The sequence below is a fragment of the Eriocheir sinensis genome, chromosome 57, assembly GCF_024679095.1.
Source record: "Eriocheir sinensis breed Jianghai 21 chromosome 57, ASM2467909v1, whole genome shotgun sequence".
In the NCBI taxonomy this organism is placed as follows: domain Eukaryota; kingdom Metazoa; phylum Arthropoda; class Malacostraca; order Decapoda; family Varunidae; genus Eriocheir; species Eriocheir sinensis.
In genome coordinates this window covers 1,768,417-1,779,548 of record NC_066565.1, presented here as the reverse complement: position 1 = coordinate 1,779,548, position 11,132 = coordinate 1,768,417, and the positions used below count along the sequence as shown (strand labels likewise).

Here is an 11,132-nt window from a genome sequence, read left to right as displayed (position 1 = left end):
GAGGTCTATATCCACACAACCGATGCCAACATACACACACACACACTCACACACACACACACTCACACACACACACACACACACACACACACACACACACACACCACCACCACCACTAAGTACAAAATTGCCTCTATAATCACTAATAACACGGGATATTAACACACTCAAAAATAGCGATGCTGAATAAACTAAAGACGAGTAGGAAAAAAATATATAATTGGTTTAATCGTATATTGGTTTTGAAATGAGTTAGGACAATAAAATAGATAGATAGATAGATAAGTAGATAGTGATAGATAGATTAATAGAGGTACATTTATAAGATAGATACATACAGACATAGAAAGAAAAGATAGATATCGATAAATTGATAGGCAAATAGATAGATAGATAGACAGATAGATAGACAGACTGATAGACAGGTAGACAGGTATATCCACACTCTCTGAATAGGGTTTAAAAATGTATATTGATGAAAAGTAAAAAAAAAAAGGAAAAATTCAATATTGAGGGAAGATTTTAATTAGAAGTAAACACGACACACACACACACACACACACACACACACACACACACACACACACACACAGTTATAATTATGTTACAAGATAGAAGAAAAAGATGAAGAGTATGATGATGATGATGAAGAAGAAGAAAAAGAAGAAGAAGAATGAGAAGAAGAAGAAAATGAAGAAGAAGAAGAATGAGAAAAGAAGAAGAAGAAGAAAAATAAGAAGAAGAAGAAGAAGAAGGAGAAGAAGAAGAAAATGAAGAAGGAGAAGAAGAAGGAGAAGAAGAAGAAAATGAAGAAGACGAAGAAGAAGAAGAAGAAGAAGAAGAAGAAGAAGAAGAAAGAGAACAAGAACAAGGTAATGGAGTTACTAATGAAGAAGATAAAGAAGAAGAAGAAAAAAAAAGAAGAAAAAAAGGAAGAAGGAAAAAAGAAAATGATGATAAGGAAGAAAAAGCAAAATAAACTTAAGTCGATGAAGAAGAAAAGAAAGATGATTAAGAAAAAAAAAGAAACAGATGACAAAATTAACTACTACTATTACTACTACTACTACTACTACTACTACTACTACTACTACTACTACTACTACTACTACTACTACCACTGTCCTAATTTTCTCTACCCAAGGACTTCACATGGTTCAGTATAAACAAACACACACACACACACACACACACAGAGAGAGAGAGAGAGAGAGAGAGAGAGAGAGAGAGAGAGAGACATGCGGTTGAGTGCAAAATAGCTCAGAAGTTAGAAGTGTAGACACCACAGAGAGAGAGAGAGAGCGAGCAACAAGGAAGATATTTCTGAGCTTTCCCAAGGGCGAGTAAGGTACACACACATACACACTACTACTACTACTACTACTACTACTACTATTACTACTACTAAGAAGAAGAAGAAGAAGAAGAAGTAAATTAATAATCAATCTCCAACTGATTCTTATAAATAAAATTAGGCCAAGTGTGTGTGTGTGTGTGTGTGTGTGTGTGAGTGAGTGTTTGAGATAATGAGTCAAAGAACTCTGTCATAGGTAATCTCTCTCTCTCTCTCTCTCTCTCTCTCTCTCTCTCTCTCTCTCTCTCTCTCTCTCTCTCTCTCTCTCATGCGTTTGTTCCTCGAAGTGTCTCCCTGTTCTACATATTGATACATTTCCTTCTCTCTCTCTCTCTCTCTCTCTCTCTCTCTCTCTCTCTCTCTCTCTCTCTCTTATATTGACATACACAGATTTTCTCTCCTATCTTCCCATACTCTTAAAATACGCCCCCCTCCCCCCCACTCTCTCTCTCTCTCTCTCTCTCTCTCTCTCTCTCTCTCTTTTATTGACATACACAGATTTTCTGTCCTTTTCTTCCCATTCTCTAACTTTACGCACCCCTCCACCATCCCCCCTCTCTCTCTCTCTCTCTCTCTCTCTCTCTCTCTCTCTTTTATCGACATACACAGAGTTTCTCTCCTTATCTTCCCATACTCTTAAAATACGCCTCTCTCTCTCTCTCTCTCTGTCTCTCTCTCTCTCTCTCTCTCTCTCTCTCTCTCTCTCGTAACGATTTTCTGATTCCCCCCCCTTAAGGAACTAGTACAAGGTCGTATTCCACAGGTTAGGGACAGAGCAATGACCTGGGTGTGTGTGTGTGTGTGTGTGTGTGTGTGTGTGTGTGTTATCAGTGGTACAAGAGGAAACTGGTTAAAAATTGAGTTTTGTTTGAGTGTCCACTGCTGAGAGAGAGAGAGAGAGAGAGAGAGAGAGAGAGAGAGAGAGAACTAGAAGATCGAGAACAAAGGACAGTGAGCGAGGGAGTGATTCAAAGAGCTGCCAGTCAGAGAGAGAGAGAGAGAGAGAGAGAGAGAGAGAGAGAGAATATTAAACAGGTTGCTAAGATGCCCCCCAAAAAAGGTGTTTCTTGACTAATATTAATGTTACCTGTCACTCCTATCGATAGTAGTAGTAGTAGTAGTAGTAGTAGTGGTAGTAGTAGTGGTAGTAGTAGTAGTGGTAGTAGTAGTAGTAGTAGTAGTGTTAATGAGGAAGAAAAGGTTTGGAAATATAATAATAATAATAATAATAATAATAATAATAATAATAATAATAATAATAATAATAACCTTAATTACTACTCATATACATCATTATTATTATCATTATTATTGTTATTGTTTTGTTGCACTCATAACAGATAGCTCAAGGGCAACTACTACTACTACTACTACTACTATTACTACTTCTGCTACTCCCCTTTCTCTTCCTCCCCTTTTCCATCTTTTCCTTCCTCCCTTAATCCCTTAACCCCTTCCTGCATCCTCTTTCTCTCCTACTTCCCTCCTTCGTAATCGTTTTCCTTCCTTCTCCCTTTTTCTCTATTCCCTCTTCTCTCATCTCCCTCCTCCTCTCCTTCTCTTCCCCTCCTCTGCCGTCTTTTTTCTTTCTCCTTCATTCCTTTACTCTCTTCTCTCCCTCTTCTTCATCATCACTATACCCTTCCTTTCCTTTCCTTCCCTTCTCATCCCTTCCCTTCCATTCCTTTCCCTTCCCTTCCCTTTCCATCCCATCCCTTCCATTCCTTTCCCTTTCCTTCCCTTTCCATCCCTTCCCTTCATTTCCTTTCCCTTTCCTTCCCTTCCCATCCCATCCCTTCCCTTCCATTCCTTTCCCTTTCCTTCCCTTCCCATCCCATCCCTTCCCTTCCTTTCCCTTTCCTTCCCTTCCCATCCCATCCCTTCCCTTCCTTTCCCTTTCCTTCCCTTCCCATCCCTTCCCTTCCCTTCCTTTCCCTTTCCTTCCCTTCCTTTCCCTTTCCTTCCCTTTTCACTCTGTTCCATCCCTTCCCTTCCCTCACCCTTCCTCCCTATTCCTCTCCGTCAAGCAGGATAATTAATGTTGTTTGTTTTGATTTATGTTTTAAATTTCCCGCCATTTCTATCTTTCCGTGTCCTTTCCTGTCTCGTCAACTCTCTCTTCCTATTCTATTGCGTCCTCTATGTCATAACCAATCATGGGCGTCCGCAGAAAAAAATGCAGGGGGGGGCAATGTTGTCCTGACTCCTGAGATTGCTGTCCTGGGGGGGAGGTCTGGGAGGTGTCCCCTCCCCCCTGAAAAAAATTCTGGGTCAGAAAAGCTTAGATGCAAAATGGTGGCACTTTTTCATCTGACAGAGTAGCTCAGTTACATTTTCTCCGGTAGAGAAAATTGAAGAAAAACAAATATTTCGGAAAAATTATTTTACAACAACTACATTATTCTATCAATTAAGAATGAACTGGTGAGAAATGTTTATGTTCTTTTATTCATTTTGTATTTTCCATGTAACCAATCAACTATTCCATTCTTTGATGTCTGTTTTCCTCTCCTCTCTTCTGTTCCTCTCTCTATTTTCTATCTGTTCCTCTCTCTATTTTCTATCTTTCCGTGTCCTTTCCTGTCTCGTCAACTCTTTCTTCCTATTCTATTGCGTCCTCTATGTCATAACTAATCAACTATTCCATTCTTTGATGTCTGTTTTCCTCTCCTCTCTTGTTCCCTTTCGTCTCTTTCCTCTATTTCAATCTTTTCCTGGTTGTCTTCCCTTTTTGCTTTTTTTAAGATGTTTCCTGTTATGTTTTCAGACTTGCTTTCCTTCCTTTCCTTTCCTTTTCCTTTTCCTATCTTCGTATTTTTTTCTTTTCCATCCCATCCCTTCCTTTCCCTTCCCTTCCCTTCCTTTCCCTTTCCTTACCTCACATTCGTTTTCCTTCCTTTCCCATCACATCCCTTCCCTTTTCCCTCTATTCCATCCATTCCCTTCCCTTCCCATCCTATCCCAGGTCATCGCTTCCCTTCCATTGCCTTCCCTTCCCTTCCTTTATTTCCCCATCCATTCCCTTCCCATCCCATCCCTTCCTTTACTTTCCTATCCCTTCCCTTCCCATCCCATCCCATCCCTTCCTTTACTTCCCCAACCATTCCCTTCCCATCCCATCCCATCCCTTCCTTTACTTCCCCATCCATTCCCTTCCCTTCCCACTCCATCCCTTCCCTTCCCATCCCATCCCATCCCTTCCCATAACAATTAAAAGGAAGAACAAACAAGCAGGCATGTACTGGAATGGGTGGCGCGGGCGTGGAGTGGGCGTGAGGGCCCGTAGTATCTGCAACTGCGTAACACTTAAATCCCCTTACCTCGTGCTCTCCGTCTCCTCTTTATCCTCTTATTTCTCCCTCTTCCTCTTAGTCCTCCGTCTTCCCCTTCCGCACACAGCTCCGCGCACTATTCACCTGCACAGCGCACCACACGGACACACGCACGCATAAACAGAAACGGTAAAAAACGGAAAAATGTGAAGGTAATTTTTTCGCGCGCAAACACTGCCAGAGGCCCCGAGTGAGCGCCAAGAGAGGAGTGCCGCGTGACAGTCCCCCGCGGTGGCTTATAGGTGACTGGCGCCGTGCGAGCGTTCCTTTGTATTTATGGGATGTTTTCGATAGTTCTTTCTCTCTCTATGCTCCTTTTCTTCATTGTTCCTTATTCTTAGTTAATTATTTAGTGTTTTTTTTTCTATTCTCTCTATTTTCTTTCTTCTTTTTCTGATCCATTTTTTCGTTTATATATTTTTTTTCGTTTTCCTTTCTTCTTTTTCTCTCTATTCTTCTTTTCTTCCTTATTCCTTCATTCTTAGTTAATTATTTATTGTTTTTTTATATTCTTTCTTTTTTCTTTCTTCTTTTTCTTCAGTTCTTCGTTTATAGATTTTTTGTTGTTTTTATTCCTTTCTTCTTTTTCTCTTTATTTTTTCTTCCTTATTCCTCCATTCTTAGTTAATTATTAAGTGTTTTTTCTATTCTTTCTTTCTTCTTTTTCTTCTTCATTCTTTCGTATATAGATTATTTTTTTCGTTTTTCCTTTCTTCTATTCCTCTTTATTCTCCTTTCCTTCCTTGTTCCCTCATTCTTAGTTGATTATTTAGTGTTTTTTATATTCTTTCTATTTTCTCTTATTTTTCTTCTTCATTCTTTCGTTTACTGAATATTTTTTTACTCTCCTTTATTCTTCTTTTCCTTATTCCTCCATTTATTGCATATTTTCAGCCTTCTACTTCTCTTTCTTCTTCTCTCTTTCGTTATTCCTTCATTTATTGTGTATTTTTAAGCCTTCCCTTTATTTTATTTTCTCTTAGTCTCTCTTTTTCTTTAACTTCGAACGCAGACATTTATTTTTTTATTATTGTTTGTTTGTTTGTTTGTTTATTGTTTTGCTGTTTTCCTTCATTCTTTTTTTTTATTTTTCCTTCCTTCCTTTATTTCCTTCCTCTGTTTTCTTCTTTGAATTTCTTCCTTCTCTCCTTTCGTATCCTTTCCTTCCTTCCCTTTTCTTTCTTTTCCTTTTCTTTATCTCGTGTTCCTTAATTTCTACCTTTTCTTTCTTCTGCTTCCTTGTTCCTTCCTTCCTTTTTCCTTCTTCCTTTCCTTCTCTCCTTCCTTTTTTCCTTCCTTCCTTCCTTCCTTTCGTATTTATTTCTTAATTTCTATCTTCCTCTTTTTCTTCTCCTTCATTATATTCCTCAAATCCTTCCTTTCTTCCTTAATTCCTTCCTTCTATCCTTCCTTCCTTCTATCCTTCCTTCCTTCCTTCCTCCTTTTCTGTCGTATTCATTTCCTAATTTCTATCTTCCTCTTTTTCTTCTCCTTCCTTATATTCCTTAAATCCTTCCTTTCTTACTTTCTTCCTTCCTTCCTTCCTTCCTTCCTTCCTTTCTTTCGTATTTATTTCTTAATTTCTATCTTCCTCTTTTTCTTCTCCTTCATTATATTCCTCAAATCCTTCCTTTCTTCCTTCCTTCCTTCCTTCTATCCTTCCTTCCTTCCTTCCTCCCTTCCTTCTTATCAATTTGCTTATTCCCCATTCATTACTGTTCCCATATACATTTTATTTTATTTTCATTATAATTCCTCTTTTCCATCAATTTTGGTCATTAGAGAGAGAGAAGTAGGTCCTGGTTTACTTCTTTACTCTGAAACGTAGACAAACAAACTGACGAACTAACAGACTAACTTGGCTCTCAGACAATGCATTTATCCTCCTCCTCCTCCTCCTCCTCCTCCTCCTCTTCCTCCTCCTCCTTCATTATCCCCTACTCATCGTCATCTTCATTATCGTTTCTCTCTCTAATTAAATGAAAGGTGTTATAATAATTCTCTCTCTCTCTCTCTCTCTCTCTCTCTCTCTCTCTCTCACACCCACATACAGAGAGAGAGAGAGAGAGAGAGAGAGAGAGAGAGAAAATAAACTTATCGATGTTTAATAAGAGGGAGAGGGAAGGCGGGAGAGAGGAGGAGGAGGAGGAGGAGGAGGAGGAGGGAAGAATATGGGTACTCCAAGCGACCTTCAGTGTCCAAAGAAGGAAGAGGAGGAGGAGGAGGAGGAGGAGGAGGAGGATGTGGAGGAGGAGGAAGAATGGGACAAGGAGGAGGAGAATGGGGCAAGGAGGAGGAGGAGGAGGAGGAGGAAGAGGAAGTGTAAAGGAAGAAAATATTGAAGATTACATTCAAAGAGAGAGAGAGAGAGAGAGAGAGAGAGAGAGAGAGAGAGAGAGAGAGAGTCAGACGACCTTGCAAAAAAAAAAAAAAAAAGCTCGCAGTAGAATATTGTGTAACGTGTGTGCGTATGTGTGTGTGTACATGTGTGTGTGTGTGTGTGTGTGTGTGTGTGTGTGTGTGTGTGTGTATGTTTAATTATGTAAAAGTCATTGGATTTCTTTCCTTTCCTTATTTCCTTCCTTTCTTTCTTTCTCTTTCTTTCTTTCTTTCTCTTCCGACTTTTTTTTATTTTCTTCTTCTGTTCTTATTTCTTCCTTCATTTTTTTCTTTCTTTCATTTCTTTCTTCATGTTTTTATTCTCCTTTTCATTCTTTCGTTTATGGAATTTTCTTTCTTTTGGGATGAATAAAAATGTATGACTTGATAATGATAGATAGATAGATAGATAGATATAGATAGATAGATAGATAGATAGATAAATAGATAGATAGGTAGATAGATAGATAGATAGATAGATAGACGAAGAATGGGAGGGAGTTAGAAGAGAAAGAGGAGATAGAGAAGAAGAGAAGGAGAGAAAGAAAAAAAGAGAGAAGGAAAAGAAAAATAAAGTGATTCCTTGGTACAGAAGCAACTACTACTACTACTACTACTACTACTACTACTACTACTACTACTACTACTACTACTACTACTACTACTACTACTACTACTACTACTACTACTACTACTACTACTACTACTACTACTACTACTACTACTACTACTACGCATTTAACACCTATTCTAATCTTCCTTGCCTTAACTTCTCACTTAAATACTCCTCCTCCTCCTCCTCCTTCTCCTCTTCCCCTTTCCAGTTACATCATCCTCCCCTTTACCCCTTAATCCTCCCATCCCTCCCCCTCCCGTTATCTCTCTCTCTCTCTCTCTCTCTCTCTCTCTCTCTCTCATATACGAGTTTACTGCGTGTTTGCTACGAGGAGGAGGAGGAGGAGGAGGTAGACTCATTTGTAAGAGGGAAGAGAAAAATATACTCTCTCTCTCTCTCTCTCTCTCTCTCTCTCTCTCTCTCTCTCTCTCATATACGAGTTTACTGCGTGTTTGCTACGAGGAGGAGGAGGAGGAGGAGGAGGAGGTTGACTCATTTGTAAGAGGGAAGAGAAAAATATACTCTCTCTCTCTCTCTCTCTCTCTCTCTCTCTCTCTCTCTCTCTCTTCATTGTGTTTTCCTTTCTTTCTTCTCTTTCTTCCTCTTTCTTTTTCCTTTCTCTTCCTCTTCTAATACTGATGTGAAGATAAAAATAAAGAACAAAACACTTTCGCTCCTCATATCAGCTATTTCTAAAGGTCAAAGAAGGGATGAGTCGGGTTCTAATGAGAGTTTCTTCAGGTTCATGGTACAGAGGAAGGGTCAAACTAACACCAGGGTCATAAAACTACTCCTGGAAATGCCCACAACTCTTACGAAAGCCTCGTCAAATATGTGTTCTTGGGCGCCGAAATGTCTTATGATACGACCCATCGAAGAAGAAGAAGAAGAAGAAGAAGGGCACTTCAAAATATTGCAACCTTGACATTCTTTGTGGAAATTATGGGAAAAACAACATTTGAAGCTAACAGAAGAATGGCGCCAGAGAGAGAGAGAGAGAGGCGATACAGACAGAAGGAAGACAAGGTTGAATAAGGAGAGAAAAGGGAAGGAAGGAAATAAGGAAACGAAAAGGAAGAGAATGAAAATAAAGATAATAAGAAAGAAAAGGAGGAGGAATGAAATACGGAAAGGAAAATCGAGAGAGAGAGAGAGAGAGAGAGAGGTTACATAAGTGTCTTTATATTTCAAGGACCTTCATTTGGCAACACTAGTTTTGGGACCACGTGGTTGTGTTTGTGTTTCTCTCTCTCTCTCTCTCTCTCTCTCTCTCTCTCTCTGTGTTTCATTTCTTCCTTCTCCTCCATATTGTTCTTCTTTTCTCCTTCTTCTTCTGCATCTTCTAGTTCTTTGGTTCATTCTTCCTCACCATCTTCATCTTATATTTCTTCTTCTTGGTCATCTTAATTGGCACGGTCCTCCCTTCTCCTTTGTTGTTTACTTGCAACAATAAACTATCAATCAATCAATCATTCATCTTCTTCTGTACCGATCGACGGAAAATATACAAAAAAGAGAAAATAGATAAGAAAACAAGGGAGAAGACGAGAACAAAACTCTCTCTCTCTCTCTCTCTCTCTCTCTCTCTCTCTCTCAATGACATTGAGAAGGGTCACCTTGATGCACACACCCTTACACACACTGGCGTAAAAAGTCATGAGTGTGAAGAGTGCGGGAAGAGGTTCAGTTTGCAGGCGGCACTCAATCAGCACGTCTTCAGGCACTATGGCCTTAGAGAGTTCAAGTGTGATGTTTGTGGAAAGGTCTTTAAGACAAGGAGTGACATTGCCGGCCACATGAAGACCCGCTTCAGAAGTGTGTCTACCTTCAGTAGTTATAGTGACCAGGGTGTTGGCAGCAGCTGAGCCTGATAGGGAAAGGGAAGTGAAGGAGAGGTAAAAGTGATCTTGTAAGACAAGGAATAAAGAAGGCTTGCCTGTGAAGTGATAAAAGGAGAGGAGCCACAGCAAGAAGAGGAAGGGAAGTACTGATGGCTGACTTTCCACAGCTGTGGCAGCTGCACCTGGGCCTGGAGCCTGGTTGAGTCTCACAGCTACAGTGAATTACTTACTCCTCTGTGAGGTGAGGGGCAAGAGAATGTCACCCAACACTAAAACAGCAGGAACATGTATTTATGAACCATTGCTGCGGCAAAAGAATCAATGCCTTACAGGGGTGTGCTTCACCCAAGAGTACCACTGATGCAAGTGATAATTATGACCATGTTCTCACGTCTGCTCAGTGTACTGATCCAAAGGTTTGGATTATGTCGCTGTCATGTCATGTCTGGGTAAAGCTTTCATTAGTCTCCTCCTCATCTCTACTCCACTACTCATAGTCTCCTCCTCATCTCTGCTCCACTTTTCATCTTATTCTTCCACCACTCATCTCATTCTTCCACTACTCATCTCATTCTTCCACCACTCATCTCATTCTTCCACCACTCATCTCATTCTTCCACCACTCATCTCATTCTTCCACTACTCATCTCATTCTTCCACCACTCATCTCATTCTTCCACCACTCATCTCACTCTTCCACTACTCATCTCATTCTTCCACTACTCATCTCATTCTTCCACTACTCATCTCATTCTTCCACCACTCATCTCATTCTTCCACCACTCATCTCATTCTTCCACTACTCATCTCATTCTTCCACCACTCATCTCATTCTTCCACCACTCATCTCATTCTTCCACCACTCATCTCATTCTTCCACCACTCATCTCATTCTTCCACTACTCATCTCATTCTTCCACCACTCATCTCATTCTTCCACCACTCATCTCACTCTTCCACTCATCTCATTCTTCTTCCTACTCATCTCATTCTTCCCACTCATCTCATTCTTCCACCACTCATCTCATTCTTCCACTACTCATCTCATTCTTCCACTACTCATCTCATTCTTCCACCACTCATCTCATTCTTCCACCACTCATCTCATTCTTCCACCACTCATCTCATTCTTCCACCACTCATCTCATTCTTCCACTACTCATCTCATTCTTCCACCACTCATCTCATTCTTCCACCACTCATCTCATTCTTCCACCACTCATCTCATTCTTCCACCACTCATCTCATTCTTCCACTACTCATCTCATTCTTCCACTCATCTCATTCTTCCACCACTCATCTCATTCTTCCACTACTCATCTCACTCTTCCACTACTCATCTCATTCTTCCACAACTCATCTCATTCTTCCACCACTCATCTCATTCTTCCACAACTCATCTCACTCTTCCACTACTCATCTCATTCTTCCACCACTCATCTCATTCTTCCACCACTCATCTCATTCTTCCACCACTCATCTCATTCTTCCACCACTCATCTCATTCTTCCACTACTCATCTCACTCTTCCACTACTCATCTCATTCTTCCACCACTCATCTCATTCTTCCACTACTCATCTCATTCTTCCACCACTCATCTCATTCTTC

At 40.2% G+C, this 11,132-nt stretch overlaps 1 protein-coding gene across 1 annotated transcript in view; it reads right to left on the bottom strand.

The window, feature by feature from the left end:
- Positions 1 to 4,928, bottom strand: part of LOC126984332 (basic proline-rich protein-like) — a 106,223-nt gene extending 101,295 nt beyond the window's left edge. Inside the window, exon 1 of the mRNA XM_050837943.1 lies at positions 4,675 to 4,928. The gene's annotated coding sequence lies outside the window, so the exon portion shown is untranslated. The remainder of the gene's footprint in view (positions 1 to 4,674) is intronic.
- Positions 4,929 to 11,132: the final 6,204 nt, after the last annotated feature.